This window comes from Oryctolagus cuniculus, chromosome 6, assembly GCF_051225735.1.
Source record: "Oryctolagus cuniculus isolate XC-2025 breed Fujian yellow rabbit chromosome 6, ASM5122573v1, whole genome shotgun sequence".
Classification (NCBI taxonomy): Eukaryota; Metazoa; Chordata; class Mammalia; order Lagomorpha; family Leporidae; genus Oryctolagus; species Oryctolagus cuniculus.
This window is the reverse complement of record NC_142872.1, coordinates 15813251-15832310: the sequence shown is the minus strand read 5'-3', so window position 1 is coordinate 15832310 and position 19060 is coordinate 15813251. Positions and strand designations below refer to the sequence as shown.

The following is a 19060-nucleotide window of genomic DNA, read 5'->3' as shown; positions in this document are numbered from 1 at the left end:
CTGGGTCTCCCACACTTGTGGCAGGGGACCAAGTACTTGGGTCATCCCCCACTGCCTTTCCAGGTGCATTAGCAGGAAGCTGGATTGGAAACAGAGCAGCTGGGACTAGAAGGGGCACTTGAATATAAAGTGCTGTTGTTATAAGGAGCGGCTTAACCTTTAGTTCCAAGATGCCAGCCCCTAAAAGTTTTTTTTTTGAAGATCTTATTTACTTATTTGAGAGGCAGTTACAGACAGTGAGAGGGGGAGACAGAGAGAAAGGACTTCCAACACTGCACCTATCCAAAGCCAGGAGCCAGAAGCTTCTTCCTGGTCTCCATGTGTGTGCAGGGGCCCAAGGACTCGGGCCATCTTCTACTGCTTTCCCAGGCCATAGCAGAGTGTGGGGAGCAACTCGGACTAGACTAAGTTACTGGAATTAAGACTTATTCTATGCATTTGCTCTCCCACAATATGGCGCTGGGAGAGGAGAAAACAGCTTCTACACAGCTGCCTCCAGTTCAGCCAATAAACTGTAGGACTTGCTCCTGATTGGAGGAGAGCAGCGTACTCGGTGTGTGGGCAGCCGAGTTGGGATTGGCAGAGGAGGACTATAAAGGAGGAGAGAGACGGCATGCACCAGGAACATCTAAGGGGAACATCTGAGGGAACACCTGTGCAGCCCCCGAGAGAGCTGGCCGGCGGTGTGCCGCTCCCCTGCGGAAGTGGGGAAAGTGGCCAGGGGGAACCGCCCTTCCACGGAGGTGGAAGGGATGGTAGCCAACCCGGGAAGAACCAGCAGCAAACCCGGGAAGGGCCGAGCAGACGAAAGAACAGCGCAGGGTCCTGTGTCATTCCTCCACGAAGAGGGGGAGCGACAGCAGAGAGCTGGATGGGAAGAGAAGCAGCCGGGACTAGAACTGGCACCCATATGGGATGTTGGTGCCGCAGGCCAGGGTGTTAACCTACTGCACCACGGCACCAGCCCCAGAAGTTTACTTTTTAGTATCAAGAAACATGATGGGATTTTCTGAAATCACACCATGGGAAGAATGGGAGATTCCCTAAGAAGCTACCGTTTTCCCACCTGAAATTAAATAAGAGCTCTATCAGTAGAAAAATCTTAGAGGATGTAATAAAAATATAGATATCAACAGGCACCTGGGAAACTGTCCTATACCTGTGTCCTTAATGGATCAAAATCCTATATGGTGCAGAACTGCCATGTCTGAACCAGAACCCCAGAGAAGAGGAGCTTTTTTTTTTACAGACCCTTTTCCCAGCTTCTGAGTTGTCAGCGGTCACACAGCTTGCAGGTGGCGGAGCTGAGATTCAAACCACGGTTTTGGCATGGTCCCCAAGTAATGGAAAAGCACTGAGTGAGAGGCAGTTTGAGTGCATGGTCTCCAAACAGACCCCACAGAGCCACTTCGCATGCGTCAGCACCGAGCTCTCCATTCCCCGAGACAAGCTCGTATGGCACAGAAGTACGTAAAAAGTTCCATGAGAGCCCAGTGGCTGAGCGCATGGAGACACAGACGGCTCTGTAAGACCAAGTAGAAGAAGCCATCACAGTAGAAAAAAGAGACGACAGATTCAGTAAGTGTAAAATGTGCAGCTGATACATAAGCCACCAGGACACAGAGAGCCCAGAGAACACAGAAAGCGGAGAGCTAAGATAGTACAGGCTGCAAACACGTATCCTGGCACATTCCCCGTTCAGAATCCCAGCTCTGCTGCTTCCAGAACTTGCGGCACTCTAACTTCCCCGTATTTCAGTCTCTACAAGCTACAGTCAGGGTGGTATACTGTCTGCCCACAAGATTAAATGAGTTACTTGACACAGAATATTACATAGAAGGTCTAAGTACTAAATGCTACCACATTTTTACTCAAGAAGACCACAGAAAAACAGTAGGAAAATCCCAAATTAACTACAACGCATAGCAAATAGAAATATGTGAAGTTCTAAGTGACTCAGTTTACCTCGACAAATCTAAATTTTGCATATTTTTTTTAAATGGAGATTCTAAAGTTAAGCTCATTTTATTACAGAGGAATACAGAAGCTTACATTTCTATATACTGCATCTATTGGGAGGTGATCGTCCTTGGGTCCAGCCGTTTCTGCGCATGTTGGGGGTGGGTGGGCTCACTGACCTGCCTTTTCCCTAAAGCATATTTTGAAGGGTGTTCATATGATAAAAGGCTTGAAGGATGGAGACAGTGCTTCCCTCCTAAGACAACATGATATAGCTGTTTATTGGCCAGCTTTCCAACAGCAAGACAAACTCTCAAGGACCAAGTCACAGACTATTGCCTAAGGTTCAGACTCCCTCAACGCGGTTTTCCTCTGTCAGCTTTTCTTCACCATCTGGAGGTCCAGGTGAGACGAGGTGGCCCACTGATTTGGTCCCTGTGAGGGCGGCAGGCGACAATGGCAGAGCATGCGTGGAGGTGAGCAGGGAGGCACAGACAAAGCGGGTGGGTGAAAAGCAAACTCAGGCTGTTCCAACAACCTGCTCAGGAGAACTCCAGCATTCATGCAAGAACTACCTTCCAAGGGCACACTCCAGGGACCTAAGGACCCCTCATTGGGTCCCACCTCCTACAAGTTCCACCAGTTCAAATAGCGCCACCCTCAGGAACAAGTCTTGAACACATGGGCCTCCGGAAGACACAGACACTGATACCCACATCGTGGCACACTCCTGTAACAGAGCCCACTGTGAGGACCAGCATGACCCATCCTGCCCTCTGTAGCCCAACAGGAATTGACTGAGGCTGGGAAAACCGGGCTAAATGCTGCTCCTCTCCCTACTGCTTTTGCTGTGAATAACAAATAGTTCTTTGTCCCCGACTAGGGAGTCTCATGTTTTCTGCCAACATCCATGAAATTTTGGCAGGATAACTTGCTAGTCTGAAAGCAGGGTAAAATCTCAGAACATTCACATCCTATTCAGTATGGTACCAAAAACTTAGGTAAATCTAATTATTTTATGTATGCAACATTATTTTAAATGGCCCAAAGAATAATTTTTCTTACTTTTATACATTTTTGTGTTTCATTCTCAGACCATTCAGTATGTGTGCTTATTTTATTCTTTACTCACAAGATGTCCTTTTATAAAAAAAAAAAAATACGTGTCTATATTTAGGCAGTAATTAAAGGTTTGTGCTAGTGACCAGAGATGACCAAATGCAGTACATTCTGAACACAGACACAGTCCAGAGATGTATCATTACCTAAACTTAGAACACTGAGGAATGCAGATTTTCAAAGAGTACAAATTCCATTTCTCCATCTGCCACATGCAGATGAGGTCATGGAATCAGAATACATTAACATTTCAAACCCAAGTTCAAGACAGTACCATGAAGAAACTAACAGCAGCAAATGGCAAATTCAAAACAACTACAGCTCTCATTATTTGATTATCTCTGATTCAAAACATGCAGTTGGGCCACATTCTTAAGAGTATTTAAAGAGACAGACAAAACACATCAGCTGATGGCTCTTCTAAAATCATACAATGAGATCACCAAAGCAAACATTCAGGGTATGTTTTCTCAACACCACAAACATCCAAGAAGAGAGTCACTGTTTTTCTCTAGCTCTCCCTGAGCCTGGCCATTCTGGAATAACAGGCTTCTACCATCTGCCCCTTCGTGAATGACTTGTAGAAACTGACATCTAAAATAACTTGATGGGGGTAATTAAACCTAACCAGTCTTGGCTACTTTCTCAAATGTCATAATAAAAGGGTAAAATTATATACTAGACATAGTTGTTTTCCAAAGTGGGAAACATAAAAATTTAAGGAGATGAATTATAATGTTATGACAGCAGTATTTTTACAGAGTGGACCTATGAATGTGGCACTGGTGAGACATTTTTCCCCTTGCCCTGCTGTTGGGAGTTGCCGTCCGCCCCTGCTTTCTTCCTCCTCCACTTTCCTTACTCGGTCATTATCGAATGCACTCATCTTGTTTAAATAACACGGTCCTTAACCTCTGTTTGATGTTGAGAACGTAGGGCTGCTGAAATTACAACCAGGAGGGTAGGAGAGAGGGCGAGAGACACAGGCAGAGAGGAAAATAGAAACAAAATTCACATTTAAGCCTTGTTACAACCCCAAAATATTCCAAGTTCAAAGCATGACCCCTTCTTCTGGAAGGAGGAAGCCAAACTGACGATATTCCAGACTAGTAACCTGGTCAAACTAGACACAATGAATGGTTGTTAGGTTGATGGTTGATTTCAGGATTTTAACATGGTTTCATATTAACATAGCTCATGGGCCAGTACCTAATCTAAATAACTCTTCTCAATTGTGAATCTGAAAGAAAACCCAGTAAAAGTAGTATCTCCTTCCCCATGCATTTGTTACTGACCTATCAAGCTTTTAGACACATCTACACCAAAACTCTGCTTATAAACAAGACTTAGGGTGACTCAGGTGGTACCTACTGAGAATCACGAATCTTGGTCGTGTTAGCTCAGTCCTCTGCCCCTCCATAGCTGCCCAGAAGGGACATGCATAACTCACCTTCATACCAGGGGATTACTAAAATGATAGCAAAGGAAAGCTGTGTTTTACAGTCCTTCTAAGTCACAAAGCTTTGCTCTCCCTCTCCCTCTTCCCCCTCTCCCACCCTCCCCCCACCCCCCGCCCACACACACAAAGGATTTACAGAGGCATGATTTGAGGTGCAATCTTGATTTACATAATCAAGAGCTCGCCAAGTCCAGAAGTCTATGGATTGATACTGCTTCACCACCAAAGTGCAGTCTCGCTGATGTTGTGATGTGTTTCATGCAAGCTCCCGAGAGGAGGAGCCGCCACAACCCCAAAGGGGAGCCCCTCAGAGTCCATCTTCCAGTCCCAGCCAAGGGCGTGATGCTGGAAAGCCAGTCCCTCTGCTTCCCACTCGCCTAGGGAACAGCTACCGAGCTCACTCGCTCCCTGTGACGCCTTTTCTATCAAACACTGAGCCACTTCCATGCTTGCGTGCAGTGATGAACACACAGTAACCGCACTTTCTTCACATCAGTTCAGCTGAAGTCAGTGTGCCAGAACGCAACCTTGATTTGGAAGATACAATTTTTCTGCCGATCTGCGAAAACAGAATCAACTGAGCTAAGTTTATATCAATTCTGAGAAAGGAAGAGGGGAGGGAGGGAGGGTGGAAGGAGAAAGAGAAAGAATGAAATAGAAAGAGTTGACTCCCTTCAGGGTAAGAGCTGATGGAATTCAAGGCTGCACTATTGCCAGTCCTTCTCACTGGGGCTGAGCCATCTAATTGCCACTTTGGGGGTGTCATGCCACCCTCTTCCCACCAGCCTCTGCTCACGTACAGGGACTTGTACGTGAGGCTCCCTCCACCTCGTATTCCTGGAACTCTGTGATGATCATCCAATCCTGAGACCTCTTCAGCCCTGTCACCCTCTCGGCACGTCGAAGTCGCAGCTGGGACCCGAGAGTGCATTGCACGTTCTCTGCGTGTTCTGGGGCCACCAGGAGGCTGTCCGCGGCCTGCCTGCCTAGGTGTCTCGGTGCCACTGTCACTGCACCAACAGCTGCTACAGTATCACACTGGTTTTGCACTGCCTGTAAGAGGCCACAGCTTCTGCTCCTGCACCCTGGGAGGGGAGACACACAGTCCCCAGCTCTTGGATCCCAGCTAGGATGTCAGGCTACTCCCTCCTCTGCCTCTTCCTCTCCATCCTCCTTACCTCTCACTCCATTCCCCAGGGCTCACCCACCATTTTGGTTCTAGTTTGTTCTCTACCTTTCTCCGCCTTCCCACCTTCTACTCAGTCCTCTTTTGGCTGAGAAAGCTACTGCTTCATTTTCCACTGTGCTATGTTTCATGACACTGTATACACCAGGGGACTTCAAAATTACTGGAAAACTTCAAAGATGTTTCTTTTGGCACAACACATTTAGAAAGCCTTGACCAGGTTTTTCACAATACACGGTTTTCATGAACTTTTTGAAGACCGTCCATACACCTCCCACATTTCAGTCCTCCATGTCTTGCTGTTTGGTGTCTCAAACCACAAACTTCAGGGACACCTAATCCCTCTAATCACAAGCACTTAGCTCCGTCACATCAGAAACACAACGTCGACATTAATTGGTCAACACTGGAGGACGCTAATAAGAGGTCCATTGTTCTTGAAAGTGGGAAATAAGATTGAGCAATCAACATGTATCTTGCCTTCCCTATAATGTACGCCACAAAAAAACAAACAGTAAGTGAGGAAACATTTTCTTTACAAAAGTATCCCAACTTTTTTCCATTTTTTTTACATCATGAATGCATTTTTACATAGATACAACTTTAGGAATATAATGGATCTTTCCCCCACATCCCCCACCCCACTCGCATCCCACCTCCCATTCCCTCTCCCATCACCTTCATTATGGATGATTTTTAGTATGACTTTATAAACAAAGGACCAACTCTATGCTCATCATAGATCCAACTTTTAAAGGAAGAAGCCATGTGAGAATTCAATGCAACATCTGTAACAAAAGATATCAATGGCCACAAACATTGCAAGAAGAACAAGAAACAATCTGTGACTTTTGCTCAAAGAAACCACCCCTCCCTATTCTTGCCAAAGCTAATGAAATGAATGTATGAATCCGATCAAGCTCCAGGGCCAGCTGACAGGAAATGCAAAGGTAGAGGAACAAGGAAAATGACCTCTCGAGGATGTGATCAGAGTAACACGCACTAGACGATACCTAACAGCTCCATTGGGTTTTTATTTTTTTACAGATTTATTTTATTTATTTGAAAGAGTTACAGAAAGAGGTAGAGACAGAGAGTGAAAGAGGTCTTCCATCAGCTGGTTCACTCCTCAAATGGCCAGAGCTGCTTTATCTGAAGCCAGGAGCCTCGAGCTTCCTCTGGGTCCCCCACGTGGGTACAGGGGCCCAAGGACTTAGCCCATCCTCCACTGTTTTTCCAGGCACATTAGCAAGGAGCTAGATTGGAAGTGGAGCAGCCAGGACTTGAACTAGTGCTCATACGGTATGCCAGCACTTCAGGCTGGGACTTTAACTTGCTGCACCACTGTGCTGACCCCACAACTCCATTTCTTAACCAAGTAAGTTGCAAACATGGAGGAAAGGGAAGCACAAACCTATATAAAAAGAAATTCAAAACAAACTAATCCTCCTGCTTGGGCCCTTTGTGTATCTAAAATTAGGGGAGAAAATGGTTTTATCAACAGGATGGAGGTCCTACTCTGTGGCATAGTGGGTAAAACTGCCACCTGTAGTGCCAGCATCCTATGTAGGTGCTGGTTCAAGTCCCAGCTGCTCTATCTCCTATCTGGCTCTCTGCTATGGGATGGGAAAGCAGTGGAATATAGACCAAGTCATGGGCCCCTGCATCCACGTCGGAGACTGGGAAGAAAATTCTGGCTTCAGATTGGCACAGCTCCAGCTGTTGTGGCCAAATGGGGAGTGAACCAGCAGATGGAAGACCTTGCACGTGCTCACTCGCTCGCTCTCTCTGCCTCTCCTTCTCTTTCTTCTGTGTAACTCTTAATTTCAAATAAATAAATAAATCTTAAAAAAAAAAAAAGAATGAATCAGCACAAAAAAAAAAAAAAAAGAATGAAAGAAAGAAAGAAGGAGCCAGTGCCGCGGCTCACTAGGCTAATCCTCTGCCTTGCGGCGCTGGCACACCGGGTTCTAGTCCCGGTTGGGGCACCGGATTCTGTCCCGGTTGCCCCTCTTCCAGGCCAGCTCTCTGCTGTGGCCAGGGAGTGCAGTGGAGGATGGCCCAAGTGCTTGGGCCCTGCACCCGCATGGGAGACCAGGAGAAGCACCTGGCTCCTGCCATCAGATCAGCGCGATGAGCCGGCTGCAGCGCGCCAGCCACGGCAGCCATTGGAGGGTGAACCAACGGCAAAAGGAAGACCTTTCTCTCTGTCTCTCTCTCTCACGGTCCACTCTGCCTGTCAAAATAAATAAATAAATAAATAAATAAAAGAAAGAAAGAAAGAAAGGAAGGAAGGAAGGAAGGAAGGAAGGAAGGAAGGAAGGAAGGAAGAAAGAAAGGAGGACAGGGGCTGGCGCTGTGTCATAGTGGATAAAGTTACCACCTACATTGCCAGCATCCCACATGGGCACCAGTTTGAATCTTAGCTGCTCCACTTCCGATCCAGCTCTCTGCTATGGCCTGGGAAAGCAGTAGAAGATGGTCCAAGTCCTTGGGCCCCTGCACCTGAGTGGGAGACCTGGAAGAAGCTCCTGGCTCCAGATCAGCTCCAGCTGTTGCGGCCATCTAGGGAGTGAACTAGCAGATGGAAGACCTTTCTCCCTCTGCCTCTACCTTAACAACAACAACAAAAAAAGAGTCTTGAGGAGCTTTGGGGGTCAATACTGCAGCATAATAAGTTAAGTCTCTGCTTGTAGCACCACCATCCCACATGGGCACCAGCTGGAGTCCCCGCTGCTCCACTTCCAAACCAGCTCCCTGCTAACATGCCTGGGAAAGCAGCAGAAGACAGCCTTAATCCTTGGGCCCCTATACCCTCATGGAAATCTCCAAGAAACTCCTGACTTTGGCCTGGCCTAGCCCAGGCTGGTAAAGCCATTTGGGGGGTCAAACAGAGAATGGAGGACCTCTCTCTCTGCCTTTAACTTAAAAAAAAAGTCTTTGTCTTTCAGAGGTGGATATTACAACATTTACAGAGGGAACTGTCTTGCTACATTGAATACACTGCAAAGTCATTTGGTGGCTTGAGTTGCATTCTAGAGCAGAGAGAGACTATTAGTGGAAAAATGGGTGGAGAAAGAATAAAGTCTCTATTTCATTAATAGTTCATATCAGTATTAATTTATTCATTTTTAGCAAACGCATGAAAAGACAGTACCTGTAGGGGAAACTGGATAAAGGTTACATGAAGATCTCTCTGCTCTCTTTGCAACCTTTCTATCAGTTTATTTAAAAAGTCATGAGGAAGCCAGAGAGGGAAGTATAGAGGAGTTCAGGTTAACCATGGACTTGATGTTGCTGAGACTGAGTGATGAGCTGGGGTAACTAAATTGCTCTGCCTACTTTTGAGTGAGCTGTAAACCCTCTGTAATAAAAAAAAAGCTGAGTGCATTAAATACACCCTGATGTTATTTATAGACTCTCGAGTGCCTGTGCAGACTTGAAGCAGTGATTTTACTCTCTGCTCCAAGGACACTGGCTTAGAGAAGACACAAGTTCCTACGTCTCTCCTCCTGAAGACAGGTCTGGAAGTCAGTGCCCTCAGACTGTCCCAGGACTGCTCGACAGGTGTCTCCTAGGAATAGATTCCTGGGATGCTGCCCTACCATTACGCTGCCAAGATAGTTTCCTTATCTCCAGCCATCACTGACACAGGAGATGGCAAGAAGGGAAGTCAAGCTACTTCTTAAAGAAACCATCCCCAAATCCCACCTAACATTTCTGATAACCTTTCACTGATCCAAACACACTCAGCACAGCCAGACACAGCTGGAAGGCAGAGTGTGGGGCATGGGGTTTTCCCTGTACCCTGCCACTGCTCTGTCAAACAAGGTTCAATGATGAAGAAGGTGGGGACAGAGGATATTGGGTAGGAAATCATGAGCCATGGGAAAAATCTGCAAACACAGCACAGAGTTGTCCACCCATGATCTGAGCTCACACTTCATCTAAGTCGCACAATCAGCAAAGATCTGCAAGAATCTGCCATCCTACATGGACTGCCGACTCCTTCATGGGGGGTTGGTTTGATGGACAGGAAAAGCTAGCAAACTGCCTGAAGACTCCCCCATGACAGCAGCAGAGCCCCTGTGTGTGGATGTGTGGCAGCATCATGGGCAGCACCAGGTAGGCCTGCTGGGACTCTCAGGTCCTCTGAAATGGAGTCATTGTGGGTTGCACCTGGCAGCCCTCCTGCGTCTGCGAGAAGCCTCCTGGGCAGTCTCCATGCCATTCCTGGCTGTGGAGGCCCCTTCTGGGCTCCCAGTCCACATCCAAGCCTACTGCTCCCCTGGGCAAGGAGCTGCGTCTCTTTGGGTCAGTCTGCTGCCTTTAGGTGAGTGCGCCTGAATGCCAGTGACATGGCGGGCAGAGTGTCTGAAATCAGAGATGAAGAATTATGCCTAAGCTCCCTTTGGCACTTAGGAAATTCACACAGGGCCTTGGTTTCCTTGCACACTGGACGGGGGTATGGCTACCTCCTCCACCTTCCTCATCAGACGACCAGGAAGTTCAGTTACAAGGTGATGTCACACCTCAAAACGCTGTACTTTATCCCCAAAAAGTGACTACTGTGACTGATTAATCTAATGGTCATGAGAGCCAACTAAAAAGTAACAGAAAAACCAAACGTAGCAATCATGTGCTTCCAGCCTATTTGAGGCAAAGATTTGACAGTGCCAAATGTACAGGATACAAGGGTGAGACAAAACATCCCAAGTTACACCTCTCCCAGAAAGGACAGCTTCTAAATGACTCATTCTACGACGTCAACTCCAACTGTCCTAGCCATGCTGGCATTTACCATCAGCGACTCCTGCACACAACACTAAGGCAAGGAAGACACAGACGGTGAAATATCCCGACCTCCCTCGGCTGCGAGGGTACAGTCTGTTTTGTTCCTTTCACCTAAGAAACCTGAAAACACAGCTAGATTCGCATTGAACAGTGAAGGGCCACAACACTCACAGAGAATTTTCCTTGCTCAACACCATCAGCAAATAACCACATCCATCCACAAGCAAGTAGTTGTGTGCACAGAGACTCTTCCTGGGTCTGGTGAGCTCTGCAGGTGTGAATGCCCATAAAAACTCCAACTCTCCAACAGACAGTGGTAGGGCGCAATTGTCAATCCTCTAGTTTTTGTCCAAAGGAGCAGTTTTCTCTTCCGAAACATAAAATTAGAAGCCCTTTCAGTTGCTGCTGCTTTCAAATCCACATTTTTATCGCGAGTTAGAGTCGAAGCTGAAGACCTGGGATTTGACATGACCAATTGCTTCTCCAACATGAAACAAAAATCGCCCTGGCTCTCTGCGCCAGGGAAGGAGATTCTCTCTGATCTGACTTGAGCGGGTGGCTCCTGTCAAGAGCTGAAGAACCACACAGCCCACAACTTGATGGCTGACACAGACTCAATAAGCAGATTCACTCGCTGTTGGACAACTTTCCATGTGACCCACAGCTGCAGCCAAGGACCTCCCAACGGTGAGAAAATTTCTCCTGATGAGATTAGAAGTTTTTCATTCATTTCCTAAATCTGGGCCTTCGCCTGCTTAGAAAACACCCACATATCACGAAAGGAATCCAGCCCAGACAGGCCAGTGGCCTTGCTTACAACACTGTCTGGTTTTGATGGTCAAAGCTGGAATTCGGTAGGTGGTCACGGCGGTTATTTTATTCTTAAACCTGAGGCCATCAAGACATGCTGCAGAATTCACCTGGTTTCTATTCTATGATTTTTACCTAATGAAGAAGGGACAACGAGATGAGAATATTAGCCGAAGCTCTCCAGGCCCTAAAGCTGGAATGTTTGGGTTCTGAAGAGCAGGTGCTAGTGCATGGTGAAGCTGACTGCATTCCTAGCACTCTTCCATGTTGTGTGGAGAGAAGAAAGGCAGGCCTGTCTTAAGTCCTGAGAACTTGCAAAGACCAGTGAGCAGCCAGGCCAACAGCATGAAACCACTAAGACGCTCCCATTGTACCCCGTATGGCACTCTACATACACAAACCACACTGCGGGACTGTCATGATCCACTGTGGGACTGCTGTCACCCACCACATGCGTACCCCAACAACAGGAAGCATGACGCATCTGTCAGTGACAACACAGAGCGCAGAGCCTGCTCAGTGTTAACTCAGGAATACAGGAAACAACAGCATGACAAATGGAAGGGTGTAAGAGCTGCAGGATTCAAGACGCACTCCAACATGAACCCTTATTCATCAAAAGTTGGTATTTTTCATGCTGCTAATAAGGAAGCCCTTTGTATTTCCTTTTTTTTTTTTTTTTTTTTTTGACAGGCAGAGTGGACAGTGAGAGAGAGAGACAGAGAGAAGGGTTTTCCTTTTCTGTTGGTTCACCCTCCAATGGCCGGCGCGGCTGGCGTGCTGCAGCCGGTGCACCATGCTGATGAGCTGAAGGCAGGAGCCAGGTGCTTCCTCCTGGTCTCCCATGGGGTGCAGGGCCCAAGCACGTGGGCCATCCTCCACTGCACTCCCTGGCCACAGCAGAGAGCTGGCCTGGAAGAGGGGCAACTGGGACAGAATCTGGCACCCCGACCGGGACTAGAACCCCCGGGGTGCTGGTGCCGCAGGCGGAGGATTAGCCTAGTGAGCCGTGGCACTGGCGTGTATTTCCTTTTTAATTTATTTGGCAGGCAGAGAAACAGAGACAAGGATGGAAGAGGGGGAAGGAGGGAAGGAGGGAAGGAGGGAGGGAGAGAGGGAGAGAGGGAGAGAGGGAGAGAGTGAGAGAGTGAGGGAGGGACAGAGAGAAATCTATCTGCTGTTTAACTCCCCAGATAGCTACAATGACTGGACCTGGTCTACGCTGAAGTCAGGAGCCCAGACCCCCATCCTGCTGCAAAATTGGTTGCAAGGGACCCAAATACACCAGCCATCTTCAGCTGCTTCCCCAGGAGCATTAGAATGGAGCTGGATCCAGAGAGGAAGAGCTAGGGCTGAAACCGGCTCTCGTGTGGGATGCCAGCATCCCAAGTGGCGGTTTAACCTCCTGCACCACAACGCCAGCCCCAGGCCCTTCCTACTTCCTAAGACCAGTTTAAAGCTTCTGCCCCCAACAGTGCTAGGAGTGGACTTCAAAAAGCACCCCCCGGGGGGCTGGCGTTGTGGCACAGCAGGTTAAGCCAATGCCTGCATTGCCTACAACCCAAACGAGCCCCATTTGCAACCCCAGCTCCCTGATAATGAACCTAGGAAAGCATCCAAGGATGGCTCAGGTACTTGGGCCCCTGCCACCCACCCATGTGGCAGATCCAGATGAAGCTCCCGGCTTCTGACTTGGGCCTGTTGCAGCTATCTGGGGAAAGAATCAGCAAATCAAAGATTCTCTCTCTCTCTCTCTCTTTCTCTCTCTCTCTGCTTTTCAAAAGCTCATGAAAAAACCATATTGGGATATTAATTTGTTCTGGTGCACAAAAATTTCAAATGCATGCAGAGTGTTTTCATGATATACATTTTCTATCAACTTTTCAAAGACCCCTCACGTGCACAGAGAACCACCACCACATGAGGAAATCACATCATTTCTTCTAGAAGTCCAGTGCTACAAGCAGGCGCTGTGTATCTGCAGAGGAAGCAGAGATAGTAAAAGACAACTAACAGCAACAAGTTGCTTCCTTGGAATAGCTGGGCTTTAACTCAGGTGAGGACTAGAGATTTGTTTCTCAGGAGGTAAATTAGGATCTTCTCGGTAGAACACAGCTAAGCGAGGTGAAGTGTCTCCTCCTTAGACTCTGCCCAGCATGAAGAATGAGGAGCCCCAAAGGCACCTTCACGGAGCCCCAGCTCTGTTGCACTCCCACTTTGCACACCTACAGGGGTTGCTTCACAGGAAGTGTCTGACCTCTGGCTGCAGGGTCAAAGGTTTCGCAAACACTGAGCACCATTTCTCCCCCTCCTGACGTGCAAAGTACATTGACATCATACAGAAAAGTGTTCTTGTGTATTCGCTTGGGATGTACTCAACACTGTTTGACTATAAGTCTGCATGGTGGTTAAGATGCCACTCGGGAAGCCCGTAGTGGAGCTCCTATTTCTGTCCCTGCTCCACTTCCCTGAGAGGCAGCTGATCACGGCTCAAAGACTTGAGCTCCTGCCACCTACAAGGGCGACCAGGATGGAGTCCTGGCTACTGGATTCAGTCTGGCCCACTCCAGGCTGTCGTAGGCATTTGGGGAGTGAACCAGTAGATGGAAGACCTGCCTCTGTCTCTTTCTCTTTCCCATTCAAATCAATGAAAACCAATCCATTTTTAACTACAGCATTAGATTAGAAATCACCACTCTAGAAACCTACACTGACTGATCTCCAACCTTTCGCCCAATGCTAACATTTCTTATCAGTTTGGGCTAACACTGTTCATCACTTTTTAGACACGATAGTAAGATTTATGAACAGATAACTGTTCCAAAATAAAGTAAAAAGTCTCTGAAATCCAGAGACTGAGGCTTATCCAGAGACCACCCGGAAACCCAAGCAGAACAAATAGCAGCTGGCTTCACAGTCACAAAGAGAAATATTCATGAGGAAAAAAACTTACTGAACTTGAACCTGATCAAGCCTCTACCTCTTCCCACCAATTGTCAGGGGCGACGCCATAGAATGTCATCACCAGACTCTAGACTGGAGACACTCTGAAGCATATATACCCTGCAATCTCCAACAAGGAAATTTCAAGAAAAAAATAAAGAGCAGGAGGTATTTGTAAACTAAAAGTCTCATCAACATTGCAATGCTTGAATTTCATGTGGATCTCAATTTGAGCAAAAACAACTCTATGAGACAATCAGAAAATTCTACTTTCTGGATCCTGGATGACATTGGGAAACACTATTATGCCTAAGATGCAATAATGATATTGTGGTTATAAGTTTGTAACCTTAATATTTAAAATATATTTTTAGATATATCTGTACAAAATAATACAAGGTCATGAATTTGCTTCAAAATAATCCTGGGAAGAGGTAGAACAATAAAAAAATTGATCAATTAGGTTCATGAGCCTGACACTATTTTTCCCTATTTTATGTTTTTTGATATTTTCCCAACTAAAAGTTTTTAATAGCAGTTGGAATAGGAAAACAGGACCCTGGGATGGCTATAAACCTGATAAAACACAGAGTGTGAAAAGCCAGGAGACGAAGGAATTTTGTGAAGCAGGGAGCAAACAGCACTATGGGTGCAGCAGAGAAGTTTCAGAGCAGGCAAACCAAGCCAAGAGGGATGTCAGTGGCATTGTGGGAAAGGCAAATGGGCTCGGGGTGGCGCTTGAGGGACAATGCAGGTATAGAACAGCTGCAAAGCTGTCACGGGGTGCTCCCCAACAGCCTGTGGAACACTGGAATCCAAGTTAAGCTTTTTTCTTTTTAGAAATAAATACCTGGGCCAGTGCCGCGGCTCACTAGGCTAATCCTCCGCCTTGCGGCACCGGCACACCAGGTTCTAGTCCCGGTTGGGGCGCCGGATTCTGTCCCGCTTGCTCCTCTTCCAGGCCAGCTCTCTGCTGTGGCCAGGGAGTGCAGTGGAGGATGGCCCAAGTGCTTGGGTCCTGCACCCCATGGGAGACCAGGAGAAGCACCTGGCTCCTGCCATCGGATCAGCGCGGTGCACCGGTCGCAGCGCGCCGGCTGCAGCGGCCATTGGAAGGTGAACCAACGGCAAAGGAAGACCTTTCTCTCTGTCTCTCTCACTGTCCACTCTGTCTGTCAAAAAAAAAAAAAAAAAAAAAAAAAAAAAAAAGAAAGAAAGAAAGAAAGACAGACCCATACCTAGTTTTATCAATGTAGGCATGTTCAATGGAATTTTCTACTTGATTGATTTGAAAGGCAGAGTTTACAGACATCGAGGAGGGGTGGAGAGGAATAGAGGAAAAAAGAGGGAGAGAGCCAGAGAGCAAGAGCTTCTACTCACTGGTTCATTCCCCAGATGGCCACAGTGGCCAAAGCCTGCCAAGTCTGAAGCCTGGAGCCTCCTCCGAGTCTCCCACATGGGTGGCAGAAAGCCAAGTACTTGGGCCGTCTTCTGCTGCTTTCCCAGGCACAGTGGCAGGAAGCTGGATGGGAAGTGGAGCACCCAGGACTCAAACTGGCTCCCATGTAAGATGCTGGCTTCACAGGTGGTGCTCTGCCTGCTACGCCACAGTGCCAGCCCACTCCTTGAACTTTCTGAAGGCCCCTTATAAACCCTCTCATAAGACAAAGACTGCTATGGGGAAAAAAAATAGTGATTGCAGACCAGGTGAAGATTTACAAGGATGAGGGAAAGTTTTTCACCTCCAACACTCATGATGAGTCCTCACCCCCATGTACTTACTGTACATCTGGGGAGATGATTAAGGTTAAATGAGGTCATAAGGCTAGACCCTCACTAGGTTGAACAGGTGCCCTTACAAGAAGGGAGAGAGATACTAGAGATCTCTCTCTCTCTCTCTTGCTCCCCCTACCCTGCCCGTACCCCTTGCACACAGAGGAAAGGCCATGAGAGGGCACAGCAAAAAGACAGCCATCAACAGCCAGAAACAGAGCCATGACCCAGTCCCTGGGCATTCTGACACTGACCTTGGACTTCGGGACGCCAAAACTGTAGGAAAACAAAGTCCAGTTGTCAAAGTCACCCTGTCTCCCACACTGCCCTGACAGCGACAGCGCACCAGTACAGGTACGGCACACACCTGTACTCCACTAGCCTTTCTTGCTACTTTGTTCAGCTACTTTGGAATGAGACACCAAGAAATAAATGCCAGTGAGGGGCACCGTTCTGTGTTCTCTGATGTGATAGCCAAGTGCAGCCACAAGGGGCCACAGAGGAGAAGGCTCCCGCAAACAAAGCTTATTATCTGCTCAGGTCCCACAGAGTCACCACCTCCAAGATGCACCCACCAAGGACGAGTACTAAGAGTGGCCTCAACCAAGCAGGTACAGTTTCAAGGCCAAGCAGGGAGTAAGGGCAAGTGCTGTAGTGGGGGTCAGGGTGCAGCACCCAGGAAAGCCTCAAGGTAATTCCATTGGTGCATTTGAACCTTACTAGTTCAGGGTCAGGACAGGACAACAAGGAGGACTAGTGCCAGGGGCCAGTCTCACCACCTCTGTGCACCCACTAAGCCGGGCAGGGCATACACAGCCAAACATGAAGCGGCAAGAAACGAAGCTCCGAGTTCTGAAATGCTTACGAGACAGGTCTGAAGTCTCAGTCATTGCTTCTTTCCCATGTTGCTTTTGTGCTGTGTTCACCTGTTACTTCAAGGGGGGAGGAGGACACACAGCTCTCAGCTTCAGTCATATCTGAGAGCTTGGATAGGCAATTTTCATTCCAATCTTTCTCCCTAATTACTTTCAAAAGCCTACAGACTCACTTATTGCAATCATTAAAAATGCACTACTTCCAGATCTCCTTGTGTTTCTGAATAAGTGGATGCTCCTACATTTTCTGCATTCTTATGGACTAGGAGTCCCCAACCACACCGCTCCGCAGAGCCCCTGATTCACCCGGTTTCACAGGACTCAGCAGATGGTCACAGCGCTGATTTATGCCAGCAGAAGGATCAAGATGCGTGATGGGAAATGATGATGGGGTGAGGCCCACAGGACCCCAGACACAAGCTTCCCAAGATCCTCTCCCAGTGGATCCACCCAGAAGCTGCTAATCTTCCCAGCTATGAAATCCGACAACCCATGTGAAAGGCTGTCTAGCAGGGATGATCAAGAGAGACTGAGTGGCTGGCGCCGCGGCTCACTAGGCTAATCCTCCGCCTTGCGGCGCCGGCACACCGGGTTCTAGTCCCGGTCGGGGTGCCAGATTCTGTCCCGGTTGCCCCTCTTCCAGGCCAGCTCTCTGCTGTGGCCAGGGAGTGCAGTGGAGGATGGCCCAGGTGCTTGGGCCCTGCACCCCGTGGGAGACCAGGAGAAGCACCTGGCTCCTGCCATAGGATCAGCGCGGTGCGCCGGCCACGGCGGCCATTGGATAGTGAACCAACGGCAAAAGGAAGACCTTTCTCTCTGTCTCTCTCTCACACTGTCCACTCTGCCTGTCAAAAAAAAAAAAAAAAAAAAAGCGAGAGAGAGAGAGAGACACTGAGTGCCCCTGAGCCAACAACAGCCAAGGCTGAAGCCAGGGGCCTGGCACCTCCTCTGTGCATCTCATGTGGGGGTGGCAGGGACCCAAGCTGTCACCTGCTGCCTCCCTGGGTGCTGATTAGCAGGAAGCTGGCAACAGGAGGAGAGCCAAGACTGAGACCCAAGAACTCTGATATGGGATGTGGGCATCCCAAATGGTATCTTAACCACTGCATCAAACACCCACCTTGATACAACTATTCTTAAATTCGTCCCAGGTCCTGTTTTTTTCTGCGAACAAATTCTCACTCCCCATCACTGAGATCTGAATCAACTACATGGATGCATTTCTTTTACTGTCCACTGACAAATCATCATTTTTCAGACTTAGCCTGCCAAATCCACAGCTGTCTACACAGGAATCTACAAACAAAAGAAACCAAAACAAGTCCCCTTTGCCATACAGTCTCCTGCCCCACGTTAGGCTGCACTTGTATCCAAGTGTGAGACCAGAACAAGCAAGATCAAATTAACAAGTATCGCTGACTGGCAAGAGTGTGGTTTCTCTCACCGACTGCTTCAGGGCTGACAGCTCACCTGCATTTTGGAAGAGACACCTGCTAATTCGTCTTTAATCTCAGCCTTTCACCAATGGCATTTTAATTACCCTGCAATTAATATACTCCTGGTTGTACCCACAAGGAAGAGAGGGGAGGCAGAAGGCAAGAGGAGGGAGGCCATCCTGAGAGCAGCCCACAGCCCAGACAGCCCCCTTCTCTGGGCCTGGCTGAGTTCCTCCTGACTCGTCCTGCCTACTCACAGATCCTGCAAACAGCCACACAACCTGTACACACATGCGCACCCACACACACACGCATAGAATGACAGCTTGTCTAACCTCAACCATTGTCCTTACCTCCCTACTAATTCAGGTCTCTGACCTCTGCCCGCTCAACCTCACTGCAGACTCCTGGGAACCTCCCGTGTGCTTGAAAGAAGGTGGCGTGGCGAAGGAGTGAAGTGACCAAGAGCCAAGGTCCTGGAGAAGTCAGGAGAGGAGGGGAAGGGAGATGAGGAAACATTGCCTTTCCTGTGCCCTGGCCTTTTTCATCACGATCCCCAGACAACTTCCCAATTCTCCGTAGAGGCACGTGCAGGCCTGCACCTGCCCCAGCTTTGTGGGTGTCCCTGGTAAGTCAACGGGACATGCTTTCCAATTGCAGAAGAAGCTACAGGGCTGGGGGCTCAGCACGCAGCCTCCTGTGTAGC

General features: G+C 48.2%; 1 long non-coding RNA gene across 10 annotated transcripts in view; it reads right to left on the bottom strand.

Annotated features, from left to right (window-relative positions):
- Positions 1 to 19060, bottom strand: part of LOC138850050 (uncharacterized) — a 111118-nt gene that overhangs the window by 11672 nt on the left and 80386 nt on the right. Inside the window, exon 5 of one of the 10 annotated variants that reach the window (XR_016235291.1) lies at positions 4676 to 5096. The exons of 4 other annotated variants lie outside the window; for them this stretch is intronic. This is a non-coding gene — a long non-coding RNA (uncharacterized LOC138850050). Of the gene's footprint in view, positions 1 to 4675; positions 5097 to 16946; positions 16976 to 19060 lie in introns of those variants that run through there. 5 more of the 10 variants (XR_016235284.1, XR_016235288.1, XR_016235285.1 and 2 more) reach the window with 5 other exon arrangements.